This window comes from Pseudophryne corroboree, chromosome 6, assembly GCF_028390025.1.
Source record: "Pseudophryne corroboree isolate aPseCor3 chromosome 6, aPseCor3.hap2, whole genome shotgun sequence".
Classification (NCBI taxonomy): Eukaryota; Metazoa; Chordata; class Amphibia; order Anura; family Myobatrachidae; genus Pseudophryne; species Pseudophryne corroboree.
Genome location: NC_086449.1, coordinates 403877908 through 403893792, shown reverse-complemented (window position 1 = coordinate 403893792; position 15885 = coordinate 403877908). Strand labels below are relative to the sequence as shown.

The 15885-nt window shown below is 43.4% G+C and overlaps 1 long non-coding RNA gene across 2 annotated transcripts in view; it reads left to right on the top strand.

The window, feature by feature from the left end:
• LOC134932447 (uncharacterized) overlaps nucleotides 1-15885 on the top strand; it is a 147223-nt gene that overhangs the window by 21977 nt on the left and 109361 nt on the right. For both annotated transcript variants that reach the window (XR_010179356.1, XR_010179357.1), the window contains exon 2: nucleotides 12396-12626. This is a non-coding gene — a long non-coding RNA (uncharacterized LOC134932447). The remainder of the gene's footprint in view (nucleotides 1-12395; nucleotides 12627-15885) is intronic.

Genomic DNA, 15885 nt, shown 5'->3' with positions numbered 1-15885 from the left:
TGTACAAGAATTGATTTGGTGACCTATAGCCGCACAATAAAGACAGTCTCTCTCGAAGTCTTCTTGACCGCTCCTCAGGGGTTAAGCGGGACCTATTAATTTGCATAGGCTCGTCAGAAGGTGGAGGCTGAAATTGTGTCGGATGTACCATTCTCGGCTTGCGGGGCTCACTACGAGCACGCTCACTGTTGCGTTCGCGAATGCGAGAGTCCAACTTGATACATAAAGAAATTAAATCTGATAATTGCTCAGGAATGTCACGGGTGGCTAATTCATCTTTAATTCGGTCAGAGAGTCCATGCCAGAAGGCTGCTACCAGCGCTTGGTTATTCCATTGAATCTCTGCAACCAACGTCTGGAACTGGATGACGTATTGACCCATGCTACGAGTACCTTGACGGAGTTGGATAAGATCTGCAGAAGCTGATGTTGCACGACCTGGTTCATCAAAGATGCGTCTAAAGGTTGACACAAATTCAGTGTAGTCATTCATAAGGGGATCAGTACGCTCCCACAGAGGAGACACCCAACTCAAGGCTGACCCAGAGAGCAGTGATATGATATAAGCAACCTTGGATCTTGGCGTGGGAAAATTGTGTGATAACAGCTCAAACTGGATTTCACATTGATTAAGAAACCTGCGACATAACTTAGGACTGCCATCATATTTGCTAGGCACGGGCAGGTGCAAGCGTGACACTGGAGTTGATGCAGCTGGTGAAGGAGAACCCGCTGAACTTGCAGGAGCGAGGGTAACTGGAACTGAAGGAATGAGAGCACTAGGCAGAGATTGTTGTAGTGTATCGAGCCGGGAGGACATTCCTTGCAGGAACTGGAACATCTGCTGCTGCGCAGCCTCTTGACCATCCAAGCGGGAGACCAGATTTTGTAAGGCCCCTGACCCCACACTCTGACCACCATCCGAGTCCATTTGTCCTGGACTTACTGTCAGGTTCTGTTTAGTTTGTGTTCCCGGAGGGGGCGCTAGTGGCTCAGTGGTAGTAATGTGGAGTAAGTGAGGAGGCCGGATTGGAGTCCTGCGCATGTGCGCAAAGTGGTTTTGTTAAACAATAAGCTGAAACAATATGGCAGCAGAAATAATAACAGTAACGATGCAGATGAGAATGAGCAACGTGGAAGCTGAGAGTCTATGGCAAAGTTTATATAATGGGTTGAATCGATCAGGGGATCGATGTGTCGGTATGGGAACCGATAGTTCTTGGGTTGTGGAGCCAGCAGAGATGATGGTGGAAATGGCAAGGCTGGTAGCAGTTGCAGGAGACTAGCGTTAAGGTTCACAGTGCAGTTGGAGATAACACTGGCAGCTTGCAGGCTGATGAACAGGTGTAGATAACGAGATGCACCTGGAGGGAAGTCTCTACTGCAGAGGCTGGAGCACACTGTAGCTGGTAAAGGTGTGAAGCCTGACCAGAGGTACCAGGGTTGCTGGTGCTTGTGGTTCCACGGAAGATCAGGTTCAAAACTGGAAGGCAGAACAGGTACGCTGGAGAACGGAGCCAGACACACAGGTCATAGGAGTGACACGAAGTCCAGGACAAGGACTGACTCACCCTGCTGCTCCTGATATACCCCCCGGTCTGCAGGCATTGGCTGGACGTGAAACGAGGAGGTGCGGCCAAGCTCCGGATTGGCTGATGCGGCAGTCTGAGGAAAACTGTCATGGCGGCGCCCATGCCACGGCCCGGCGGGGACACGGCGTGCATGCACGCCCGCTTACAACAGGAGCGTCCCCAGGCCCAGGATGGCATCCGGCGACAGGGAGACAAGAGACTGCGAGACGTAGGGACCCCGGACGGAGACCGCACCGACTGACAGATGCAGCTGTGGTAAGTCGATTCCTGACACCCGCGGCCTCCGCTGCCATTACTGTAGGCCACAAGCATGCTGTTTCCAAACACTTTCCCTCCAATATCCAAACATGTGTCCAGCCATGTTTGGTCAGATCACATGAGTCTCTACAGCCAATCCTCTATAATCTGCTTCCTAGCTGATTGCTCAGCCAATCACCACTTCCCAGTGGGTATAAGTTTCCTGAGAAAGCACTTCCTGTATGTCAGTGCTATGGTTGTCTAACCCAGTGTTGGATGTCTCTGCTGTCTGTGGTCGGTCTCTGCTCTGCAGTTCCAGGTTACCAGCTCCTGTGATTCCATCCACTTAAAGAGACCTGCACCAATTTCCATCCAGCGGTGCTGCCTGACTCCATCGGTGTGCCATCATCGACTCCTGTGACCATCGGTGTGCCATCATCGACTCCTGTGACCATAGGTGTGCCATCATCGACTCCTGTGACCATTGGTGTGCCATCATCGATTCCTTCCACTATATGTGTGCCATCATCGATTCCTCGTCATCTGTGTATTACCATTGGTTCAGCATCATCGGTAATTCACCATCAACTCTGCACCACCAGTATAATCTCTCTCTGGTCAGTATCTGCTCATTACATCCGTATCAGTTGTTAGCTGTCTGCATGTATGGGCTACCTCCATCGCAAACCTGGGCGCGATTCCTCGTTCAAGCACGTTCCCGCTGTGTCCTGCCGCTCGCCGCGGCATCCATGATTGTGCTCTAGCGTCTCCCTGCTGGTGGCCGTTGTGCCAGGCCGCAGCACACCGGAATTCCCGCTGCTCCCCTCCATGGGCAGTGTCATGACAGTCTCCAGTCAGCTGATTTCCCAGGAGCCAACCCGGGGTCTCTCCGCGTTATGTGAGCCGCTCATCCACTCAGCTGCAAGCACTGGGTATAAGTTCCAGCTCTCATCCTGGAGTGAGCTCCAGAATCTCATGCTGGTAATAGACACAGTGCAAGTTACCATCCCCCGCACTTCCCTGACTCCCTGGATGATTTAAAGGGCCATCGCTGCCACTACATCCTGGCATCTCCAGACTCACTGGAAGTCCTCCAGTGACCCAGAGGGACTACCCAATATCCCTAGCGGCATTAGAGACTTTGCTGGTTCTTGTCAACTTCCAGTTCACCGCTGCGCAAGGTAACGCACCATAGTATCTGGAAAACCTGCCACTGCTGTCTACAACACTGCAGTACCTGTTGTGCAGAACCACTGCATCACAGCTACTGGGAAACCAGCAGTGCTGGCACTGCACTGCACAGCATACGGAAATCCCCATTTCGCTTCCTCAACTGCCCAGCATCTGGAAACCCGCATTGATGACATCCTCAGCTTTGTCTTCAAGTATTGCTGATGTCCTCAGCTTCCTCTACAGCCATTGCCGACATCCTCAGCTTCGTGTACAAGTATTACTGACATCCCCAACTTTCGACTACAAGCATTGCCAACATCCTCGGCTTCGTTTACAAGTATTGCTGACATCCTTTGCTTCGTGTACAAGTATTGCTGATATTCTCAGCTACGTCTTCAAGTATTGCTGATGTCCTCAGCTTCCTCCACAGTCATTTGCCGATATCCTCGGCTTCATTTTCAAGTCTTGTTGATACCCAGAGCTTTCTCCACAGACTCATCTACCATTGTTGCTGATGCCCTCAGCTTCTTCTAAGTTATTGCTGATGTCCTCATTTCTCGTCTACAGTCATTGTCATAGACTTCAACCTCTTCACAGCTACCACATTGGTTCCAGCCTGTGACTCAAGCCTCTCCTTCGTTGCTAGTCCTCCCAGCATTCCATTACTCACCAGTTCTCACGTGACTCTCTCTCTGTAGGTGATACCCGGCTAACCATTGCACTGTTGGCTCCTACCATCAGTGTTCCAGTACCTATAGCCGGTCACCTACCATCACAGTTCATACTGCCTGACTGCCACGCCTGAATGAGCAGAACAATTCTTAGGCCAACCCAGTTCTGTCCACAGCTCTCAAGACCAGACCCAGTGTCCAGTACTAGTCTGGGTGCACAATCTAACTCAGCCGTGACACAACGCATCTTCCATGATTGCCGCCATATTGATGCCTAATGTTACCAAAAGCATTTATCTGACTTCTGTGCATTGAGGACTATTATTGACTGTGTGATACCTATCTGTGTGCTTCCATTGGGGGTTAACCGATTGCTGATATTTGAGTCTACTACCATCTGCCGCTGTGATTGCTTTACCTGCATGCTTAATAAAAGACTTGCCTTTTACACAATCCTCTGTTATTCTGGTCACGCCTTCGGGCGCATGCTCCAAGGGTATCTTGCATGTCTAGGAACCCTATCCAGCCATCCAAGTTCAACTACACGTCTGCCCCTATAAACAAACAATAATGATAGGATACCGTGCGCCAATGATGGCTGCCTCTGATTTCAGGAAATGGACAAAGAAGTGTCACCCCACACTCCAGAAATCGTTGTGGTCAAAAGAATGCCATTAGAATCCAGAGGCGCTCAAAGAAAACATAAAATAAACATTCATAGTGCATCATACATATACAAGACTAAGTCAGGTGAAAATCTTTTAGTAAGCCTTGTACCTATAAATGAGTCTACTTTTTTAAGAGTAGACAATCTGGCTTTTTGGGGGGAGCTGAAGTTCCACCAGTATGGGTTCTGAATGGCTCTGGTCTTCCTCTCCACAAGTATTACCCAAAAAAGAAAGATAGAAAACCTCCAATGGTGCAATATCTTTTATTCACTGTGCTGAACATATACAAGACAGGGATAAGGGTGGCCTCTCACCATATGAAGTGGTCTACAAAGTAGACAATACCAGCAAGTTTTTAAAGATGGTCAGACTCGGGCGTCCCCGGAACCAGCCGTTCAGCTCTACAGGTGATGTCCCAACCGTCTCCCTCACAACAGACAAGTCCTCCTACCGACGCGTTTCGACACAAGCAGTGTCTTCATCAAGGCATGAGGAGGAACTGACTTTCTAATCTATATATACCCATCTTAGGTTTACCCCTTGGAAAATTATTTCCAGACACGGAACTGCTATCATCTAAAATCCCCATTCCAATACTAACAACTTGCTCCAATCTTAATCCAGTCCACATTTCCCGATAAGCCACATGTTCCCGCCAAGGGGGAGAGTCTGTCCCCTCCAACCGATAAATCCCGCCTGCCGGAAGTTGTCACCGTAGCCGCGACCGGAAGTTCGTCATTTGGCCCGCGACCGGAAGTGCGTCATCCACATCCTCCGCAATCCACTACACCCGGAAGTTACGGGTATGCGGCTTCAAGCGTCCCGCCGGAAGTGCGTTGTCCATCAATCCCCTCTCTCTATTGAGAAGTCCACCTTTCTGAACCATAATAGATTTATTAACAGTCCACGGTAAAGTCATTTTGGTGAAGGGAATCACCTCAAAAGAAGGGGAAAACATTGAGATAAATTAGATTCCATCCTAAATACTAAAACGCATCTTAATAGCTAAAATATCCTGTCAGAAGGGTTTATATTATAGATACTTTAAAAATGCATATAAAACCCATTAATAAAAAAATTTTTAATGATAAAAATAATTTTTTTATTATTAATAAAAATAAAGGTAACAATCTTAAAACAATGTTTTATATGGTCTTGGAATAATTTTTTATAAAAACCATTTCAATTCGAAGTCCTTATTAAGTCCTTTGGGGACAAGGGTGCCATGATTATAGATCATAGTCATTTCACTTCTGGCCAGTTTGGACCCCAAATCATTTCCCCTGCTATCACCCTAAATATGCTTAAGACCATAAAAATTCCTGATGTGGGCTATATCACAATTATGGATGCTTTTAAAATGTGAGGAAAGGGCATGTGTTTCTATACCTTTAGTGATATTCCTTAAATGTTCCCCTAATCTCACTTTTAGGGGTCTACCAGTGCGTCCAATATAAAATTTCCCACACGTGCACTCTATACAGTAAACTACATTCGAAGTATGACAGGTGATCAGATCCGTTATTTTGACCTTTTTATTATTGATCATAACCTCTATTATTTTCATACCAAATGTATTCTTCACTTTCTTACATGCCGTGCACAGCCCACATCTATAAAAGCCAGTGGATAAAACCTTAGGGCCTTTCGGGGATACAGGACACATGCTTCTTACTAATTTGGTTTTAAGATTAGGGGCCCGTCTAAATATACACAGTGGGTTTAGAGGTAAATCATCCCCTATTACTGGATCCTTCTTTAACACTTGCCAGTGCTTCCTAAAGATCCGTTGGACCTTGGTGTGCTGTGAAGAAAAATTCGTAATGAAAGCCCATTTGAATTTCTCTTCTTGTTTTCTCTTTGGACAGAGACACCATTCTAAACAAACCAGGGGGGTTTGTTTAGAATGGTGTCTCTGTCCAATTCTGAAATTTCTTGGAGAGCCTTTTCAGTCTTGTCTTTATCATACCCACATTTGTCAAAGCATTTTACCATTTCTCCAGCCTGCATCTGAAAAACTTCCTTTTCCGAACAGTTTTTCCTTAATCGTCTGAGCTGTCCTGACGGTATGGATTCTAACCATCTGTCATGATGGCAGCTATCCCTGGAGATGAAGGATCTGGAGTCGGTGGGCTTTATATAATTTTTTGTTTTTAATGAACCTTCCTCTACATAAATTGTTAAATCTAAAAAGTTCACACATTTCTGACTTATATCAAAAGTTAGGACTATATTCCGATCATTATTGTTTAGAAAAGAACAAAAATTATCAAGTTCCTCCTTCCCACCTCTCCAAATAAAAAATATATCATCGAAATATCTTCGCCAGGACACTAGGTTCGCCCCGAAGGGGTTATTCCAAATGGAGATATCCTCCCATTCCCCCATAAAGATGTTTGCATAACTCGGGGCGAACCTAGTGCCCATGGCGGTACCCCTTTTCTGTAGGTAAAAATCCTCCTTAAAAACAAAATAGTTATTCATTAAAATTAAATTAATACCTTCCACTAAAAATTCCGTTAGATTAGGATCCAAATTGGACTGTCTCAATTTCTTCGTTACAGATTCTATTCCTTGTTTATGTTCTATGATTGTGTATAATGAACTAACATCGGATGTCACTAAGAAAAAGTCCTCCTTCCACTCTATAGCTGGTAATAAATTTAACACATCTCCTGTGTCTTTCAAATGGGATCTATTCGTTAAAACTAAGGGTCGTCCTGGTGGGTTCAAAGTGCTTTTGTGCATTTTTGGTAAAATGTAAATAGTTGGTATGATGGGGTTCTCTATTAGGAGAAACTTGGATTCTGTTTCTGAGATGGTATCCTTTTTATTATAGACTTCTACCAGGGTCCGTAATTGTATACCCATTTTTTTTAGTGGGGTCCCCCCTAATTTTTTTATATGTCGTTCCATCACTCAACTGTCGGATAACCTGTTTCATATTTAACTCTGTCCATCAAGACTACTGCTCCGCCTTTATCGGCCGGCTTGATGATTAAACTCCTATCTTTTGACAGAGTATCAAGAGCCCGCCGTTCTTTAAAGGTTAGGTTATACCTAACTTTCTCCGATTCTAGTTTTTCCAGATCACCGAGTACCAATGCACTGAAAGACTCTAGAAAACATCCCTTAAGGTGTGAAGGAAAAAAATTAGATTTTGGTCTAAATGGGAGATTCCCTTCAGTTTCACTCACCAACTGCTCATCAGATTTTAGTTTGAAGAATTTTTTCAAGGTTAATTTCCTTATAAACTTTTGAATGTCAATGAAGGTGTTAAATTGGTCTATCTTTGTTGAGGGGGAGAACTTTAATCCCTTTTCAAGTAGGGTCCGTTCCTCACTCAACAGGATATGTGAACTCAGGTTAAAAATCTTGACACTATGGTCCTCTGGACCGTTGCTTTTATGACTATTCAAAGGTTTTCTCATTTTTCTTTTACTCTTTTTCTTTTTGTTTCTTGCTTTGATCCGATTCTGATTTTTCCCGCCCCTTTTTCCCCTATGTGTGTGTTTTATCTCCATACAGGGGCTTTCCTTCCTCTGTCTAAAAAAGGGGATGAATTTGTATGATGATTTATTAATGGGTTTTATATGCATTTTTAAAGTATCTATAATATAAACCCTTCTGACAGGATATTTTAGCTATTAAGATGTGTTTTAGTATTTAGGATGGAATCTAATTTATCTCGATGTTTTCCCCTTCTTTTGAGGTGATTCCCTTCACCAAAATGACTTTACCGTGGACTGTTAATAAATCTATTATGGTTCAGAAAGGTGGACTTCTCAATAGAGAGAGGGGATTGATGGACAACACACTTCCGGCGGGACTCTTGAAGCCGCATACCCGTAACTTCCGGGTGTAGTAGATTGCGGAGGATGTGGATGACGCACTTCCGGCCGCGGGCCAAATGACGTACTTCCGGTCGCGGCTACGGTGACGACTTCCGGCCGGCGGGATTTATCGGTTGGAGGGGACAGTCTCTCCCCCTTGGCGGGAGCATGTGGCTTATCGGGAAATGTGGACTGGATTAAGATTGGAGCAAGTTGTTAGTATTGGAATGGGGATTTTAGATGATAGCAGTTCCATGTCTGGAAATAGGTTTACCCCTTGGAAAATTAAGATTAGTATATATAGATTAGAAGGTCAGTTCCTCCTCATGCCTTGATGAAGACACTGCTTGTGTCGAAACGCGTCGGCAGGAGGACTTGTCTGTTGTGAGGGAGACGGTTGGGACATCACCTGTGGAGCTGAACGGCTGGTTCCGGGGACGTCCGAGTCTGACCATCTTTAAAAACTTGCACCCCATATCCAAGCGCCCGAGAATTTTGGATTATTCCTTTCTTCCACACATCTTTAAAAACTTGCTGGTATTGTCTACTTTGTAGACCACTTCATATGGTGAGAGACCACCCTTATCCCTGTCTTGTATATGTCCAGCACAGTGAATGAAAGATATTGCACCATTGGAGGTTTTCTATCTTTCTTTTTTGGGTAATACTTGTGGAGAGGAAGACCAGAGCCATTCAGAACCCATACTGGTGGAACTTCAGCTCCCCCCAAAAAGCCCGATTGTCTACTCTTAAAAAAGTAGACTCATTTATAGGTACAAGGCTTACTAAAAGATTTTCACCTGACTTAGTCTTGTATATGTATGATGCACTATGAATGTTTATTTTATGTTTTCTTTGAGCGCCTCTGGATTCTAATGGCATTCTTTTGACCACAACGTCTGCCCCTATGCCTGAGGCTATCCCAAGTCAGCCTCTGACCTGTGGCGTGACAGTATGCATATACAACATAACACTAAAATAAAGGTTTACCTAGTAACTCTTGGATGTTCAATATCAAATCAGAGATATGGAACAAGTAAGTTGTTCCACAATGGTGACCAATAAGTGAGTAAATATACCCTAAAAGTATGTTTCTACACATCCCGGACACCGTTGTGGAACAACTTAGCTTCCACAGACCTAATCAATTTTGTTCCATCATTCCATAGCATCAACCTGCATCCTCTGTTTCATAAACTGACAGTTTACCTAAAAACTGCCATCAGGTCCCATAATGAGGGGTATATGACCATTTCCTCCCTTCAGGTCACACCCTGAAAAGGCACCCCACCAGTGGATTAGGGCAGATTTATTAAGCCTGGTGAACTGATAAAGTGGAAGGTGATAAAGCACCAGCCAATCAGCTCCTAACTACCATGTCACAAGCTGGGTTTGCAAAATGTCAGTTAGGAGCGTACTGGCTGGTGCTTTATCACCTTCCACTTTATTACTTCACCAGGCTTAATAAATCGTCTCCCAGGTTCCTGAACCTCTCAGTAAATAAGGCATCTTCAGTATCTGGGTTCCTATACCTATCCTGGTCCTAAATTTATTTTTCATAAGATTTATTAGTTTTATTTTAAAGTCCAGTTTGAGTGCCTACTTTTCTACAAAGCGATCTATCTAACTACAACTTTTTTTAATAGCTCCACCACCATAGTACAAAACGTTACATCAACTTCTGTTGACTGTTTGAGTTCTTCAATTTGCCATGAGTGCCACATTTTTGCTCTGTTCTATTACTTCAGTTTCACAGAGGCACCGGCACTGTGTGTATTGAGCTTTAGGAGTGCCTTACCTTTCTATATATATATATATATATATATATATATATTACAAAAAACAGGTAGGGAGTGCACTCATCAGACTTGTAGATAAGCAGAGAGTTTTATTCAAACATGAAAATGTTCACAGGATATCAACATTTCGGTCTCCACATGGACCTTTGTCAAGATATCTTCTGGTCGCGGTGGAACGCAGACCGGAAGTTTGGGTGCCCAATTGCTCAGCTGCGGCTCCCCAGAGGAGAGAAGAAGCCCAGTTTAGGTAGGAATGCAAGAGGCTGTACTATTAGCCATCTGGGCAGTATTTATAAATAGGTGTACTACGATATACCGGCACCGGGATCCCGACCGCTGGAATGCCGGCAGCAGGGCGAGCGCAAAAGAGCCCCTTGATGGCTCGCTGGGCAAGCCACGCTGCACGCATAGTGGCGCGCTACACGTGTCACGCTATTTATTCTCCCTCCAGGGGTGTCATGGACACCTGAAGAGGGAGAATAGTTATCTGTATCACGACAGCTGGGATATCGAGTGCCTCCCTTTATAAATATACATTGCACTACTTTGTTGATTATAGTACAGTACACATCACTTCCGGCCGCAATAGGCAGAAGTGGGCATGACTACCAGGCCACTAATTGTCAGGGGTATTTTAGGAGGTGCTGGGCATTTAGGTAAGTATACCTGCTTTTCTGTGGGATTGTGTCTTGAGGAAGGTCACGTTCAGTGACCGAAATGTCGACCGCCGTAATGGCCATCACTTCTCTAATTATGCTGCAAAGACCCCGGTTAAACCCCAGGCATGTGGACATGTAAAATAGACAGTGCCAACCTACCGAAAAAAATAAAATATATACATACATACATACATGGAAATACACAGTACCCAAGGGGGATGAGATGGCACTCACCAGACTTCAGAAATTGAGTTTTCCAATGTTTTTAAAAATAAAAAAAAGTCTGCTGAGTGCCATCTCATCCCCCTTGGGGGCTATATTATATAATATATATATATATATATATATATATATATGTGTATATATATATATAGGAATATGACCTTAATAATATAAAATAGATTTGTTCATAAAGGACAATTTGCAGATTTGACATTCAATTGAAGTTCGAAATCTGCTGTCTGTCAAAAAGACGGCAGTTTTTGACTTTTTTAGGTCGGAAAGGGTTCCGACCTATTCAATCTAACCCCAAATTATTCAACAAGTCGAGGAATTCGACTTATCGAAAAGCACGTGGATCGGCGGAATAGGTGCCGATCCACGTGCTTGTGTCGAAAACGGGGCCAAGACCGACAGGTTTTGGCCCCCTTTTTGACCATCTCAATTCGACTTTGAAAAAAGTCGAAGTGAGATGCGGGAGCAGAGACGGGGAGAGCCGCGGGCAGACGGGGGAGAGCAGCGCCGGAGGATGTCACAGCCGCCTCTCATAGCAGTGTCCACCCTGCTCCGCTTGCTGGAGCCGGGTGGACACTGCCATGAGCGGCTGCTGCGACATCCTCTGGCTACGCTGCCCGCTGCAGTAGCGCTGCTCTCCCCCTACTGCCCGCGGCTGTCCCCTGTCTCAGCTCACGCATCTCAATTTGACCTTTTTTAAAGTCGAATTGAGATTGCATTGAATAGCCCAGGTCGGATCCATTCCGACAAATGAATGTCGGAATGGATCCGACTTCAATTGAATATACCCCTAATAGTCTCTGTTTTGACAATGATGATTAAAGTCCACAATGTGCAATAATAGATATTCTTGGCATCAAAACTAGTAACACTGTGGATATATCATTGTGTAATATGAAGATTCTGAATACAATTCAATTCAGCATATAAATCCAACACGTTTCGTCCATAGGACTTCTTCAGGGGTCTTATATCAATACACAGTTAAAAGGTCCATCTTTGGTCATTAATTGGACACTGATTGGGTATAGTTTAGAGATGAGCGGTTCGGTTTTACTTGGATTTACCCGGATCTCCTTATTGGCTATTGGACGTCACATGTTTTGGTTAGCCAATAAAAAAAATCCAGAAAATAAGAAATGGCTATAATTCTGGCGTAAAGAACCGAGTAAAGCCGAACCCGCTCATCTCTAGTATAGTTTGTTTCTGATTTATCTGTATACAGCAATCTGTTGTGCATGATTTGTGGCATATAATATTTCAAAATATAGGCACTCGCTGGTCTTTTTATACACACCACCGATCTACAAAACTGAGAGTTGAAGATACCTTATATTAGAACTCTTAGAACTTAAGAACTGGACGTAGGACTTTTATCCACAAAATGTATCAGTAAACATTTTAAAATAACATTGTTCCTATGATCCTTAGGTCATAACACCTTCAGCTATTAAACAAACTAATTTATCAGAAAATTGTTCCATAACATCTTCATCCCCTCTCCATATATAACATCTCCTCTTTTGCAGAGGAGAACACAGGGGCACATCTGATACTGCGGATGAAGGAGAAGGAATGATGTACATGGCTTTTGCACAGATGCACAGGTAGAGGTTGTGCCTCTGTGGAGAGCAGCTCCTGGTCCTAGTGCATGCAACTAAGCTTTGAGCAATCCTCTATCAATTTTCAAGTTGCACAATGAATAAAGAAGGCATTACCAAAATGCCTACAACCAGCACAGGATGATGGGGAAGTAGCTGGTGAGTACTCCTTAAAATGTAAAGTAAAATGACAATTTTATGAAACCATCCAACAGTGGCACAATTTTTCATACCCGAATGGCCACAAATGTTTATAGGTGGTTGTTATAAATGACACAAGCATTCACGAACAAACAAAAGCGCAAATAATGCTACACAGAGAGCTGCAAAAACAATGGTGCCACTTACCACCTCCAACTGCCTTAACAACAAACAGCCAAACTACAACACTGCCTACATCTGTTCCTACAATGCCACTTGGCAGAGTGTGCGAACTTCTGAAGGACAGACGAGAGGTACAGTATGGGCAGGAGGTCAGATGGGCAAATATGCATCTTGTGCATCTCGCAGCCTGAAAGGAACCTGTAGCCACAAAGTGCAGGACACACAATGATTTATGCAGCCCATGCACTGTGTGTTTACTGCCAAACAAAGGTTCTATATTATCTATCACCCATTCATAAAGCATCATGAGGTTTGTGTGATTCAACCGAAACATCTTAGCCACCTCCTGATCTTAGGAGGAGTCCAGGGACACTCTAGATCTGTACAGTAGGTTCACCTGCCATTTATCCTAAATGGGCACTGGTACTGGTGTTCCACAAGCCTTCTAAGCTGATTCTCATTCAGATTGAAGATACCAGACAAATACTCTTCAAAGCCATTCAGTCCAGTGGTCTCCACATAGATGAGAGATGGTTTGTGGGTAGGTTTTTATAGGGTTTGAATGTGTTGTCAGCCTGAATGCCATCTGCTGAATCGCTAGTTATATTTTTGAAGATAGATAAAGTGGAGATAAATCAACTACCAAACCAATAAGCTGGCATTTATGTGCTGATTGGTTGGTACTTTTACTTTATCTTTCTCCAAGGTTTGATCCATCTCCACCTTACTATTATATCAGGTAAGTTGTATGTCTAACATTAGAAACATATGATGGGCATGTGGTGTTGAGATTGCTAGTGGCACAATTCTTGTAAGTTTGCCTGTTTTCTTATTCTATCACATAGGGTGATTTGAAAGTCACCAGACATACAGTATGGTGGAATTGTGCCACTTTCCTAAACTTACACCTTATTACATGTATCCCATATCCAATTAGCTATCCTCTTAGCCGCGGTTTTGCTATAAATTATCGCTGATAACTTATCGCCGGTATCCTATTACCAGCGATAACTTATCTGCAATTAGTCTCCATAGGGTTTATCGCGGATTTCTCTTCACCAGCTCAGAGCTGGTGATAAGTAGTGCAAAATTCCTATTTTAAGCTAAGAATGTCGGGGTTTGGTTCTGAACCCCTTGGATACCCCCCTGAATGACTAATTTGAAGTTTGCAATTAATTTTAATTAGCCAATAATTACGTAATTTTTGGGGTCAAAACATGCAAAGTGTTGTAAATTGGGGTACAAGGTGTGGGACATTCATAGTGGGGTGCTCTATGAGTGGGACAATTGTTTTTAGACTTGCAGGTGGGAGTAATCGGTTTGTTTCCACTTTTTTTAAAAAGTCCCCTAAAATTACCCAGATGTATACTTGTACCCATTTTATGTACCCTAAATGTAATGAGAGCACTTATTGTGCTGAAAAAAATGCTTTCTATCATTTGTTCACAGTTTTTTTTTTTTTAAATGCATATAACAGCCATTTGACCCAATTTAATGACACCAAATAGACTTCTATAATGTTTTCCTATATTAGTTTGGCTTTTTGGGGGTACAGGCAGATTCCCCATTTTCTCCTATACTTATCACAGCTTTTGCCAGCTAGAATTATCGCGCGTATCCCGTTTTCACCATTTTGTAATAGGACAGATGCGATAAACGGGAGGTCACAAGGTGCGATAAGCAGATTTTTCATCGAGTCACTTAGCTATTTAATGCAGAGAATAAAGTTATACTGTATAATAATAAGATATTCTTGACAGTCATGTGTTACAAGAAAATAAGTACAGTACATATCTGTTGAACAGAATTAGTTTGCTGGCTATATAAAATTAAATAAATGGATATTTGTGTCAACTGTGTATATCAATTTTTTAGATGTTTCTACATTTGTTTTTGCTAATATTACCACATTCAGTTTGCTTTTCACTGCTTGTTCACAGCAAGGATATTACATCGACTATTCAAAGATTAGGTTCCCTGCTGATAATTTAGTTTCCACAATTAATGAACGGAGAACCAATTTAATTTTCGATTCATATTTGTGCTATATTTTAATGACATTCTAATAATTTTTTCAAACTGTGTGGGAGAAATGTTAGGATTTTGTAAGTATCATAGATACTGTACATAGGGATGTACAGTATAAAGCACTAATAAAAAAATCATCACAGGTTAAATAGATGTGAATGTTTTAATGTATTATTGTTAATCAGTCAATTGCTGCCCACAATTACTGCCACACAATACAAAGGACTACAGGAGGACATTCATACAACATGGCAGCTCATCCAACAGGAAATAATCATTGAGGATGCCTGAGTGTAAGAGCCTGTTATTCATTCTATAAATGCTTGTTAACAATAGATATGATGCACATTATTATCCTTTATTTATATGGCTCCACAAAGGGTCCGCAGGACCTTACAAAGTATATAAACAGGATGAACGAAACAAGAAAAAAAAGTGGATTACAATACAGAACATTGCAGGACATGGACAAGGTTTTATAGACATTCCTGCCTCAGCGGTCATAATACTCAAATAAGCAGCAAGGTGGTATAGACTAAGGCTAGGGCCACACATAGCGGCCAAGCGGGTCCCGTTCAGCATCACCCGCTTGGCCGATAGGAGAGTGCACATGCGCCCACACATGTGCGTCAGTCCCGCTGCCACCGGATCCAACCGCAGCATGCTGCGGTTGGGCCGAACGTCAGGACGACTGGATTTCAGTGTGAACACATATGTACATTTCAATGTATGTGTTTACACAGTGCGCTGTGTTCCATGAAATCCTGTGTTTCACTGACTGCATCCTGTTCTGCGGCATCCCCCAGAACAGGATCCGTGTGAATACAAAACCCCTCTCCCGGCCAAGCGGGTCCGGTTCAGTGGGACCCGCTTGGCTGCTATGTGTGGTCCTACCCTAAGGTGCCATTGTAGGCTGTAGTCAGTGGAGAATTTGCCCAAGTAACCAATCAGCTGCTAAGTATAGTTTTATAAAATGCATTTTATAAATGTTACCTCAACACTGATTGGTTGCCATGGGCAAATCCTCCACTGGCTCACTTCTCCACTCTTTTCACTGCTTCATGAA